Raw genomic sequence first — 14,057 nt, 5'->3', positions numbered from 1 at the left:
ACCAACGCCTTAATTTCAAAACATATTTCAGTAAAAGAAAAAATCTCTAACAATACAAGACTTGATGGAGTATATTAATTTATTCTTTCTTAAAGCAAAATAAACCAACAACAAAATAATAACAGTGGCAGATCTAGGGAGTGAACACTGTTTCCAGCGGATTTTTTTCACTTATTTAATTGACCGAGCGTTAGAAAACCCTATCAAAGGACAGGAAAAAATTTTAATTTCTGTCTGTCCGCTAGATATATAAAAAATTAACTGATTTATGACTTTAAAGTTTGTATGGAGCTTCATTTCTATTAAGCAAAACTGAGTTTGATGATGACTCTGATTAGCTTCATGGAATACATCAATGACCAAATAGAAGGCAAAGCAAAGCCTTTGCACTCTTGACTTTGAACCACTCTTGAAAACTACCCTCCTTGGGCATGCAAGACAACGCAATGGTTTAGGATCTACTTGACGAATAGAGAGCAGATGGTTGAAATTAAACATACTCAACAAAATAAAGTCCAAAAAATTCTAAGGGGTGTTCCACAAGGATCTGTCCTAGCGACTGTACTTTTCACACCTTTTTTTACGATCTCCCTAAGTATCTGGAAGAATTTGCTACAACCTTAATGTATACCAATTAATACAGTCTTGCTTCTGTGTGAAAAATCTCTAGAACAACTAAAGATCCAATCATACATTGCGATGAACATTGCTGTTCAGTATTGCCAATATAACAACCTGGTAGTTGATGAAGCTAAGACTCAGCAAATCATAATGGGCAGTATAAAGGAACAAACAGCTCACTTACCTAGTGTTAAGGTGGCAACAGAACCAAAAATACTTGGGAGTGATAATAAAGACCTAAGCTGGACACCGCATATTGAGAATCTATGTAGAAAACTGAATACTGGGATGTATCTTATAACAAGACTAAAAAAAATGTTACTAAAAAAGCATACTTAGGACTGATTGAAACTCATCTCTACTATGTTCTCTTAGTGTCGGAAAATCTTCAACAGGCAACTTACATCACATCTTAGTGATCCAGAAGAGGGCAGTGAAGGCACTTATTGGCTTGCAACCAAGAGAGAGCTGTTGCATGTCCTTAATAATGGTTGTAGCTCTGTATATTCAGGAGGCAGTAACATATGTTCATGAGAACAGACTAACCAGAGGCTCCAGCATCCATCACTACAACACTCGAGGTGCAGCAAACTTTCAGCTTCATGTACACAGGCTAGCTCTGTTTGAAAGGAAGCCCACATACATGGGAATAAAGCTGTCAAACCACTTACCATAAGATCTCATTAAGTGAAAAGTAAATAGTTTCAAGAGTGAAGTAAAGAAGTGGCTACTACAAAATCTCTTGTACACTATTGAAGAGTACTTTGAAAGAGATTTTGTACGATATGATGAAAACTGAAGACAAATCCAAAACTGATACATAAATAATTGAACTCATAGTCTTTATAAAGTCCTCTCTCAGTCCAGTAATAAGCTTAACCTTTTCACCAATTGGTCAGAACTTCCCATCAATGACTCCAGCTATGTTTTGGCAGCATTATTGATGCAAGAGATAACCAGTGCCCCTTTTTCAAGATAACCACCTGTAAAGAATCCACCCATTGTCAATTGGTCGGAGTACATCCATGAGTGTATCTTCGATGACTTCTCTCTGCTTCGCCTCTGGAAAGCCTTCGATTTCAATTGCCATTTTTGTGAGTTCTTTGCCTTTTTTCTTGTCCACTGCAAGAACTTGAGCCTCACCGTAGCCTTCTTTCTCAGTGCCTCATTCAAGGGCAAAACCAAGCCGCGTACTTCAGTGCTTGGGGTTCTGTCTGTCTCCTTCTGTATTTTCTTTTACCCTTTCACCATTTGGCTGGGTCCCATTCTTTACCCCACTCCTGCAGCCTGATTATAATGGACACTCTTCACTGAGCCATGCTGTGACTAGGTTTCTTGACCTTCAGCCCACCCAGCTTCTGAGTCGCCTCAGCAAGAAAGTCTGGAGAGTATTAAGATATAGACTTCTCAAAAGCTCCCGCCTCTCTGCATAGTCCATATCTATCTTAGATCTTGTGTAAGCATCACAAGATCTCGCCGGAACCTCCAGTGTTCAATGAGACTCGATCCACTTAGATCCTGAACCTGTACTGATAGTACTGGTTCTGTTGTTTCTCAACTTCAAGTGTTTAAGGGCAATTCAGTTTGGTTTGTTCTTTCTTCTGCTTCCATGAGCAGTTAGGGTTCTAACATGTCGACCCAGGCAGAGGTCTGGGGAAGGCTAGATTATTTCAGAGTGGCACCTGGTGCTCCGTTAAATTCTCCTCTAAAGGGTCTGGATATACCCACTCTGCCAATGTTTCATGGTGAGACTGTTTCGTCATTGTGGTACTGTTATTACCTGCGGTTCACTCTCATCATAGTATACCAATGGGGTGACATAACATGTAGATTAATTCATCAAATATTAATCAATTAGTTACTAAATTATCCATTGATTTTTTTTTATTTAAAACAACTACATAGCCAAAGTTTCATGGTGAGACTGTTTCGTCATTGTGGTACTGTTATTACCTGCGGTTCACTCTTATCATAGTATACCAATGGGGTGACATAACATGTAGATTAATTCATCAAATATTAATCAATTAGTTACTAAATTATCCATTGATTTTTTTATTTAAAACAACTACATAGCCAAAGTTTCATGGTTAGACTGTTTCGTCATTGTGGTACTGTTATTACCTGCGGTTCACTCTCATCATAGTATACCAATGGGGTGACATAACATGTAGATTAATTCATCAAATATTAATCAATTAGTTACTAAATTATCCATTGATTTTTTTATTTAAAACAACTACATAGCCAAAGTTTCATGGTTAGACTGTTCCGTCATTGTGGTACTGTCATTACCTGCAGTTCACTCTCATCATAGTATACCAATGGGGTGACATAACATGAAGATTAATTCATCAAATATTAATCAATTAGTTTCTAAATTATCCACATTATTATGTTTTCTGTTAAAAACATTACTTGTGGATTTATTAAATTCTCCAAATAAATGTAAATAGACGTGATAAATAAATTTTGTTTTTAAACACTAAACTATGAAATTTTATCTATGTTTTAAAATTATTGTAAATTAATTGTGTATAAAATAATATGTGTTGTAACATGTCAAAATAAAATTGATTACCTTGCATCTAGTGTGTTGTTATGCATGTGAATTTAAACCCTTCACGATTTTTGAAGTAATATTAAGTTCATAGCGATTGTATAAAAGTGTGCTACTATTCTGTTCTCTGCCCTAATATTGTGCAAGAAGGATTTCTATGACAACCAAGTCGCGCAAGTAGTTCTGGTGTTTTCTACTAGATGTCAGCACTTCCTTGGTCCTCTGTAATGAGTGTTTGCACCATGGTGAGTTCGCTGTAGTCGCACAGTACAGACAGCTACCACGTGTTGTTGTATGTCAACTATCCTGGAGTATTTTATGGTTCGCACAAGTAGTTCTAGCATTCATTGTAACAAGGCAATAGCTGACACACAAATTGACTATTGGCTTTGTTTACATGATGATGACACAAACACAGATAGAGAAAATGACTTAGTGACGTATAATAGACAATACAAATTTAAAGACACTAAAAGTAATTTTTTTGCATAAACAAGTAAATATCTAAACTCTAAAAATATTTTTTTTTTTTAAGAACAAAATATTCAGTAAAACAACACAGTTTAAAGTACAAAAAGAACTAAGGAGTTAAAAACGTTACATATTTCTGTTTGTCTGTTGATATTTCTAGATGTGTTCATTGATAAAGTGGTGATAAGAAATTTTTTCATAACAAAAATAACATAATAAATTAAAAATTAATTAATTATTGGAAATTTATGCATAGTAATTTTGAGAAGGCTATAAATCCTAAAAACTAAAATACCATGATGAGACACAATCTGTTTTAAATGAAGAGATTACTTGAGTATGAGAATGGGCTTCTAGATTAGATTAGCTGAAGTCTTTCCTCTTCCCATGGTGGAAAGTATTTTTAAGTGCAGCAAACATATAAGTTTTATTACAACTTATGTATTGGTGTTTACTTTTTTCTTACTTTTCAAAATACTTTTTGACTTATTTGGCAGACTTGAGAAGATGAATCTGAATGATTAGCCCTATGACGGTGATGATAACCAATGAGGTGAAAACATTTGTTTTGCAATCATCAAATCAAGCAGCAAAACTGCTATGTAGATATGATTCTGCATGCAAAATGAATCAGCCATAAATAAAAAATGTCTCCACTGTTTTCCTCCCTTGCAGGACTCTGAGTTCAAAGAGGTCAAAATTAAATTCTTGAATAAAGAAACAAAACACATGTCACCTCCCACAAAAAACCATACTCTGACAAGCAATAACCGTTTTAAAATTCTAGAAATAGAAGATGATGTTGAAGATGATTTAATTGAGAATGAAATAGTCATTTTAAATAATAAACCCACCCAGACATCGCACTTCTTAAATAAAAAATCCTGTAAAAATGTCAAACAAAAATATATAGAAACTCATACACCCAAATCTGTATCAACATCAGCTGCTTCAATCAAGAAACAACTTCTCATCATGGCTGATAGTCATGGAAAAAATTTAAGTTCACTGGTTCAGCAAAGATCTTCAATGAACGTATTTTCATGTGTTCGGCCTGGAGCAAAGTTTAGTGGGGTGGTGGAAGACATTACAGCCTTAAGCAAGAACTTTACTAAAGATGACAGTGTCCTTATCATAGCTGGAACAAACAATATGGAAACCATGGGTATAAAACGTTTCCTGAATGAGGTTCAAGAATTGATCAATAAGTCCAATGATTTGAATCTGATCCTAGCCACATTACCAATGAGGCATGACCAGCCTAATTTAGATTTGAAAATTTCTATAATTAATAGAGAAATTGAAAGTATTGCTGCTAACAGAAATTGTCCTGTGCTACCACTCCACCATCTACCTCGCCATCTTTATACAAATCATGGATTACATATGAACAAGAGGGGTAAATCAAGAGTAGCTGAAATGATAGTAAAAATCATCAACAAAAATAATAATCTAAATAACACTCACTCTACGCTGAACAACCCTTGTCCATCTTTATTACCCATAGAGGGCGGAATTTCTGTTGTGGAAGCCGACATGAGGGAAGTTTTCGAAGAAGTCAAGAATAATTCATCAATTGCATTAGCACATTCTGTGTCATCAGATTTTCATATGTCAGCCGGAGTGGCTGTGACTTTTACAGAGACTATCGTTCGTGAATCAACATCCCCCAGGTTCCAGGATCAGAGTGTTTTGTGTAGCCCTGAAAGTCAGTCTAGTTTTTAATGAGTGTGTAATTGAGGTAGAAGAGTGCAGTGCAAACAATACTACACACCGACTAAATAGTTTGTATACAACTTCACCCTTAAACATAAGTAAGCAGGATATTTAGCACTCTCAAAAGTAGTAAGCCTACAAAACAAAAAAATCAAAAGTCACCATTGGCCTATAAATCTGAGAATTTAACTTTAAATTTTTTATTTTTAAATATTCAAGGCCTATTCAACAAAACATTAACCCTAGAAACTTTTTTAATATCTAATAATTTGGACGTAATTGGTTTATCTGAGCATTGGCTTAAAGAAGTAGAAATTTTCTCAGCTTTGCCTGATGGTTATTTTTGTAAAAGTGCATATTGTAGAACTGAACATATTAGAGGGGGTTCCTTAGTACTTACACGTAAGAGTTTGAATGTAAGAATATGTGATGTTGGTCAGTTTTGTTCTGAGTTGGATTTAGAGGCGGCAGCTGTTTTTGTGGATAATTTAAAATTGATTGTTTTAACTATATATCACTCTCCATCAGGTAACCCAAATACTTTTCTTGACTCTTTTGACAAATTGCTGCGGTTTTTGACAAAATGGTCAAATTATACATCTGTGATTGGAGGGGACTTTAATTATAACTTTGATGTAACTAAAGGTAGTAGATTCTCAAACCAATTCCTTAATCTCTTGCGACAGTATAACTTTTATCATTTGAATACTAAACCTACTCGAAAAAATAACTGTCTTGACAATATTTTTGTAAATTGCCATAGAAATAATGTACTGAATTGTAGTATTTTTAATTTTCCATATTCGGACCATTGTGGTCTCACACTGAATTTGAATATCAATGATTTTACTTCACAAAACCACACAAACATACCCAATAATATGCAGTTTCTTAAAGTTATTTTACCTACACAAAAGGTCTCCAAGTTAACAGATAGATTGGGATGCTATGATTGGAATAATATTTTGAGCTCTGATGTTGTCGGTGCTCGGAATGTCTGTTCTGTCATTCTTTATATATTGACAAACAATATTAACCATTTCTCTAAACCAGTAAGAGTTAATTCGAACAGTGGTAAAAAAAGGAATAATGCCTGGTTCAATAATGAGTTAGCTGCTATGAAAAGTAGATTAATTTTCTTAGACGTCTTAGTTAAGAATAATATGAGAAATTTCCCTGTTCCAAATGTACATTTTACGTGGAATATAATAACACCACTGGATGTAATCAATGCAACTAAGCGTTTAAAAAACTCTAATTGTAATGATGTTTATAAAATTTCCAATAATCTTCTAAAACAAATCATTGATAACATATCTTTGCCACTATCCTGCTGCTTTAATCTTTGCCTGTTAGAAGGAATCTTTCCTGATGAATTCAAAATTGCAAGAATTAGTCCAATTTTTAAAAAGGGATCTAAAGACAAACCTGAAAGTTACAGACCCATTTCAGTTATTCCTGTAATATCAAAAATATTTGAGCTTTTAGTTTTTGATCAGCTAAGTGCCTATTTTGAGAAAAATAATCTTTTAAGTATTTCTCAATTTGGATTTAGAAAAGGTAAATCCACAGTAGATGCAATAGATAAGCTGGTGCACGAAGTGCTACTAGCATTTGAAAATAAGGTTTTTGCTCAGGCTACCTTTTGTGACCTGAGCAAAGCCTTTGATTGTGTAAATCACTCGGAATTATTGTTAAAACTTAAATACTATGGTATTCAAAATTTGCAACTTGAATTTTTTAAATCTTATCTTTTTGAGCGGAAGCAAAAGGTTCTAGTGAATAGTGATTGGTCACAGGTAGTTACAATTAAATATGGTGTCCCCCAGGGATCGGTTTTAGGTCCTCTTCTCTTTTTAATTAGTATAAATGACCTCCCTGCTTTTATTGACTGTAAATCAATATTGTATGCAGATGATACCACTTTCCTCAACATTAATTCAAACATTGATGAGCTTAATATCTTGGCACAAAGTGCTCTGGATAAGGCATCGGATTGGTTTAAAGCAAACGGTTTTCTTTTAAATGAAGATAAAACCCAAAACATAATTTTTACTTTAAGAGCTATTGGTATTGATAATAATTTAGATAAATATTCAAATCAAGTAAAATTTCTAGGAGTTTGTTTTGATAAAAATTTAACATGGGGTTCTCATATTGATTACATTAGCTCAAAATTATCGAGGGTTATTTTTCTAATTAAAAAGCTTACTAATTGTATTGAAACAAATTATATTAGATCCGCTTATTTTTCTTATTTCCAATCAATTTTTAGATATGGTTTAATATTTTATGGAAACTGCAGCAGGATAGATGAAATATTAATTTTACAAAAAAAGAGCAATCAGGATCATGTGTGGTGTTAGTTTTTTAGAACATTGTAAACCTTTATTTATAAACTTAAAAATTCAAACTATTTTCAACTTATACATATATGACTTAGTTTTGTATACTTTTCAATACCCTAACAATATTAAGTATGCTGATCATAGCTACAATACTAGGAGTAAGGCAAGTAGGCTTACTACAATCAATTTCTGCAGACTAAATAAACCCATTAATAGTCACCAGGTTGTTTCACTAAAAATTTACAACAAATTACGTAATTTAATACATATATACCCTAAAAAAGTGTTTTGCAATAAATTTTATAATTGGCTTCTAAACAATCCTTTTTATTCTGTAGATGAATTTTTTTCTGTATCCCATATTAATTTATAATTATATCTAAAGCTAAATAAGGATAATTGTTTATATTTCTTGGATGTGTTTACATATCACTTATATTTTAGTACGTAAACATGTATTTATTTATTGACTTGGCTACTGGCTGTAAAGTGACTTTGTCGATGAGTGCAAAACTTAATATGACAATAAATATTATTATTATTATTATTATTATTCTGACAATGGTTGTATTACAGAGTGTCTTATCATAGAAAGTAAATTATGAAGTAAAGAAGAAACAAACGTATTACAAAAATAAAACTGTTACGATATTTATGCTTTTTTGTTTTAAAATTTGGTCTATCTTTAAAAAAAGCTATTTTACCAAATAAAATATTAGAATTTTCATAATTTCCACTTGAGGGCATACAAAATAGTATGATGATTATACCAAAATATTGCATATTACATAACAAACGTTACACTGAAAACATACTTCCTAGTTGTAAATCTGACTTGTGTCAAGTTGGACTGCATCTGAGGACTGCCTCCACAGTTAGTGTTTATTTTGGCATAATTTAAATGTAAAACCAGTTTAGTGATAATTATTGTACATGTAGCCTACATAAATAATTATATTTAATATGTTTAAATTGTAAACTCCTTTTTATACAAATAACATGTAAATAAACTTTTACTCAAACAAGAAAGTGTTTTATTGTAACAGATGTATGGTATATCCCTAAACATTCTGAAGGATGATCTCATTTGCTGTGAGTCCCAAGTCTAAGTTACTTTTATTATCTGACAAATTGTCTATTGTTGGAAAGACAAATTCACATCCCTTGGCATACTTTGCTATTTGCTAAGCCCATCATTATATAAATAATTTTCTAAATTAAGAATAAGAATAAGAAGAAGAATAAGAAATATTTATTCCATTTGAAAATAAATACAGATATAAATCATAAGTGTGATTTGACTAATTAAAATGTGGTTGAAATGATTATGTGCTCTACATTTATAAGTAATTTTACCATTTAAACAAGATATTTTTAAGTTTTATTCAATACTATAGTGAAATTTTGTATGCACTGAACAAAGTTAGACAATAAATTTCAAGAGGTATTTTAAAAATATAAAGTGTTTTATCAAATATAAATGGACTTATTGCAAGGTATGGTTAGATTAGCATAAAAATCACATGTATCTGAAGATTTAATCCAATCTTATTAATTAACAAGGAAACACTGTGTTTTTTATATTGAAATTAAAATTCATAAACATATTTTTGAACAAACTTGTAGATGACTAATATAAAAAAAAGGATTTGGAAAAACTATCTTAGATTTACAATCACTGCACTACGTGAGTCACAATGTGGACTATACAATAGCCAGATGCTGTCATGAGAAGCACCTGTACAAACAGTAATCAACTTATCTAGTTTGTAAAGGCTAGAGAAAGTTGACCTTTAACCACTGATAACAACTTGCGATTACCACTGAGACTTGTGTGGTTCTAATACCAACGACAAGTATTAAATAAAAAACAATATTACTTCCACATCACTCCTATAGAATAATACATACATATTGATTGAAATATACTCAGTCCTTAAATATATTTAAAAATACTAGTAAACTCATATTACTGGCTTGAGTGTATTTAAATTGTTAATCTTTTATAGGAGTATAAAAATACTTAAAATAAATTTAATAAATACTAACTTGATTGATTTAACTATTTTGACTCATTTTTTGATTCATATTTTAATTAAACCTGACCACCAAAAATTGACAGACAGGCAGCCAAAGCCTATAAAACTTATTTTTAAAATGTCCAAAACTAAAACTAGTGGCTCTAAATACCCCTGTGGTGCCTGTGACATTGGAGTCAAATACTCATCTATTAAATGCACTGGCTCATGTCAACTATGGTACCATGGAGGCTGTGTTAACATTAAGGACAAACAACTAAAAAAACTAACAGCAAATGAAATTAAAAATTGGATGTGCAAGAAATGCCTTAACATTCCAAAATCACCTGTGAACCAATTATCTGAAAACACCCCATGCGACATCTTAGAGACGGAAGAAAGAAATAACACGAGCCTAGATATCCCTAAAATCCATGATACTGAAATGGAGGAAATTACAACCAAAGTAGAGAACTTTGAAAACCAAGAAAACGCTGACCTTGAAACATCGCTCACCTTAGCTGCAGAGGTAGGGAGCGCGCTACTTGCTGAAAACCAGAAACTTAAACAAGACCTATACCAAACTAGCCTACAGAACTGTAAGCTAAATGCAAAAATCTTAGAACTAGAAAACAAAAATGAACTAATCTATGAAGAACAAATAGCACAACTAGAAATTGAAAAGGAGCGCATTCTGAACAGAAATAACTTCTTGGAAAATCTGGTTTACGAACTGGAAAAGCAGCTAGTGAAAGAAAAAGAAATGCAAGAACAGCTGAAGAAGAACTTTGAAGAGCATGACAAAGAAAAAGAAGTAACAATTACCAAATTAGAAAAAAGGGCTCAAGAAATGCAACGCAAATCTCACTTTGAAAAGGGAAACACAATGGACAAATACACAATATCTGAAAAAATACTGAAAAACTCAGAAACACAGACAAGCAATAATGAAACACCGGCCATGAATACAAACATGTATGTACTAACACAATTAGCCGAACTGAAATTACGACTTAATAAGCTGGAGAACCTGAGTGTTACAACACAAAAACAAGATATGACATTTAACAAAACTGAAGATATGACATTTGACAAAACTGAAGACCTGAGAACAGCCACACTTCCAACTCCAATGACTTCCAGAACACCTAAACAAACAAAGCAAGGACAGGAAGAAGAATTTCCAATCCCACACAAAAAATCAAAGACACAGAAAACGAGAAATGTTTACAGCACATCACTGCAAATAACAAAATACAGATCGAACCAAGGCTTAAATACAGAGTCACATACAACAGACCACACCATTAAAAAGCTCCGAACCGAAAATTCCACACACGAAAATGAAACTTACAAAAATAATTTCAAAGTGACAATAGCCCCTCCTATCACAGCCACAAAACTCAACTCTGGTGAAACCATAGCTGACTTCTACTATAAGCAAACTAAAAAATTAAAACTGGAAAATGTAAAACAAAAATTGCTGCATCCTCCACCACCTCTGAACAGTATTTTAAACCCTGAAACAAACAGACAATTACCATCCCCTGAAAACCCTAAATACACCACACTACCAAATAACAGCCCTTTTTTAGAAGCGGGCCCTGAAGGGAAAAGAACACACATAACAATAGCTACACCAACAGAACAAAACACAAATCTTAATCAATTCACTCTCCTTCACCAGAATATTAACTGGCTGTCAAACAAAATTGAAAGGCTAAATCATTTTTTAAGCAACAATAAACCAGACTTTATTATATTAACAGAGCATGGACTTAATCAAGAAAAACTAGAAAGAACAAACATAGAAGGCTACTCTCTCGTTGGAGGCTTTACGAGAAAGAACCACATTAAGGGAGGAGTAGCAGGCTATGTTAAACAAGACCTACAAAAATTTGTAAAACTACTAGAAACCAGCTCAGATGAAACTGAACTTATCTGTGAGTCAGCCCTTTTCGAAATAAAACTTAGAAAGGAAACAATAAATGTCCTCGGGGTCTACAGACCGCCAAGCACAAAGATAGACAATGCCATCGATATATTATTAAATGTACTGGACAAAGCACTTAGCACATACAAAAAAATCATAGTCATGGGTGATATTAATGCCGACAATCTACAGGAGAACAGTGATAACACTAAATTAAAAGAACTTCTCGCTGCATTTGATTTGGTAAGGATGCAGCTCCCACCCACAAGAATCACCCATGAAACTTCAAAATCAATAGACTGGGTGTGCACTAACATAAACCCAGAATTAGTAAAAACATCAGTAATCCAAAGCGGCCTCTCTGACCACACAGCACAATTAACCACACTAACCATAGTAAAACACTGTCCCACCAAAATTAAAACAAAGAAGAGAAATTTCAACAAAAAATCAATAGAAAACTTCAAATCAACTCTAGCCAAACAAAAATGGGATGCGGTGTGCCACTCCAACAACACTGACACAGCTTACAACATATTCCACAATATCATCCAAGCAACCCTTGACAACACCTGCCCACTGAAGACCTTCAAAAATAAACATAACAAAACCCAGACCTGGGACATTGAATGCACAAGACTCAAGGAACAGTACATCCGAGCCCTAGAAAAAGAGCAGTGCACAGGCCGAATAGAAGACAAAACAGAGACAATAGCCAGGAAAAAGAACTACGACTTAAAGCTCAAAAAAGAGTCGGTAGCAGCACATATAAGTAACTCCGAAAATAAGCCCAGAGCCCTATGGCAAATAATAAACAAAGAGAAGACAGCCAGACACAAATCGAACAACCAAATATACCTTCAAATCAATGGAAAAATACTTCACAACCCTGCAGAAGTAGCAGACTGTTTTAACAAATTTTTCTCCTCAATAGCACAAAGAACTCTCCAAGACAGCCACTTAAATGCCACAAATACTACAAGCCAAAATCCCCCGCCACTCACTAACAACACTTTTCAGTTCGAACCAACAACAAAAGAAGAAGTGGAGAAAATAATAGACTCCATGAAAACAAAAACCTCATCTGGCCTAGATAACATCTCATCAAAACTAGCAAAAATCTGTAAAGAAGAAATTTCTGATCCCCTAACACACATCATAAACATATCCTTACAACAAGGGATTTACCCTGAAAAACTAAAAACAGCAAAAGTATACCCGAAATATAAAAAAGGACCAACCACCGACATGACTAGCTACCGACCAATATCACTCATATCCACCTTCTCCAAAATTATTGAAAAGATAGTACTAGAAAGACTTTTACAATATCTTGAGCACAATAACCTACTAACTAAACATCAGCATGGTTTCATGAAAGGACGATCCACAACCACAGCCCTAATTCAACTTATAGAGCATGTCATAGACAAACTGGAAGAGGGCCACACTGCTACTAGTTTATTCTTAGACTTTACAAAAGCATTTGACTGCTTAAATCATAAACGCCTTCTTCAAAAACTAAAAAGCATGGGTGTAAAAGATAAAACTGCAAACTGGTTCTGGAACTACCTAAACAACAGGAAACAACTGGTGGAAATCCAATACACTAAAAACAATTTATTAGAAAAAGTTCAGTCAAAAACTGCCGACATGCAGATGGGAGTGCCACAAGGATCAGTGCTGGGCCCGGTCCTGTTCCTACTGCTTTACAAACGACCTACCCGACTACCTAGAGCGCATCTGTCACACAACCATGTACGCAGATGACACTGTCATAACAATATCTGACAAAACCACGCAACACCTTGCCAGAAGACTAAGCAGCGCCCTAATCACAACAAAACAATACTGCATCTCGAACAACTTAGTGCTAAATGGCAATAAAACTGTTCAAATAAACTTCTCCACCAGGCAAAAAAATACACATCTTCCAATCACTGACCTAGAAACAAAAAACCAAACAAATCACCTTGGTATATTAATTGATGAACATATAACCTGGAAAGCACACACTGAACAGCTTTGCAAAAAATTAAGCACCAGCATATTTGTAATACGCAGAATTAAACAGATTAGCAATAAAGACGCAGCTAAAACCGCCTACTTTTCACTATTTGAGACACATCTCAGATACGGTATAGCACTATGGGGAGGAACAGCTAACTGCAACATGGAGAAGATCCTCAGGCAGCAAAAACTAGCAATAAGAGCTCTAGAAGGACTCCAATACCAAGAAAGCTGCCGGGAAGCATTTAGAAAATTGAAGATCCTCACAGTAGTAAACTTGTACATCCTAGAAGTAATTCTGCATGCGGTACACTCAAGAAAAACTAGAAACAGAGACCTTCACCAGTATCACACACGCCATGTCCTTGACTTCACACTGC

The sequence above is a fragment of the Homalodisca vitripennis genome, unplaced genomic scaffold (genome assembly GCF_021130785.1).
Source record: "Homalodisca vitripennis isolate AUS2020 unplaced genomic scaffold, UT_GWSS_2.1 ScUCBcl_267;HRSCAF=1843, whole genome shotgun sequence".
Taxonomy (NCBI): Eukaryota; Metazoa; Arthropoda; class Insecta; order Hemiptera; family Cicadellidae; genus Homalodisca; species Homalodisca vitripennis.
Note: the sequence above shows the minus strand (reverse complement) of the source record.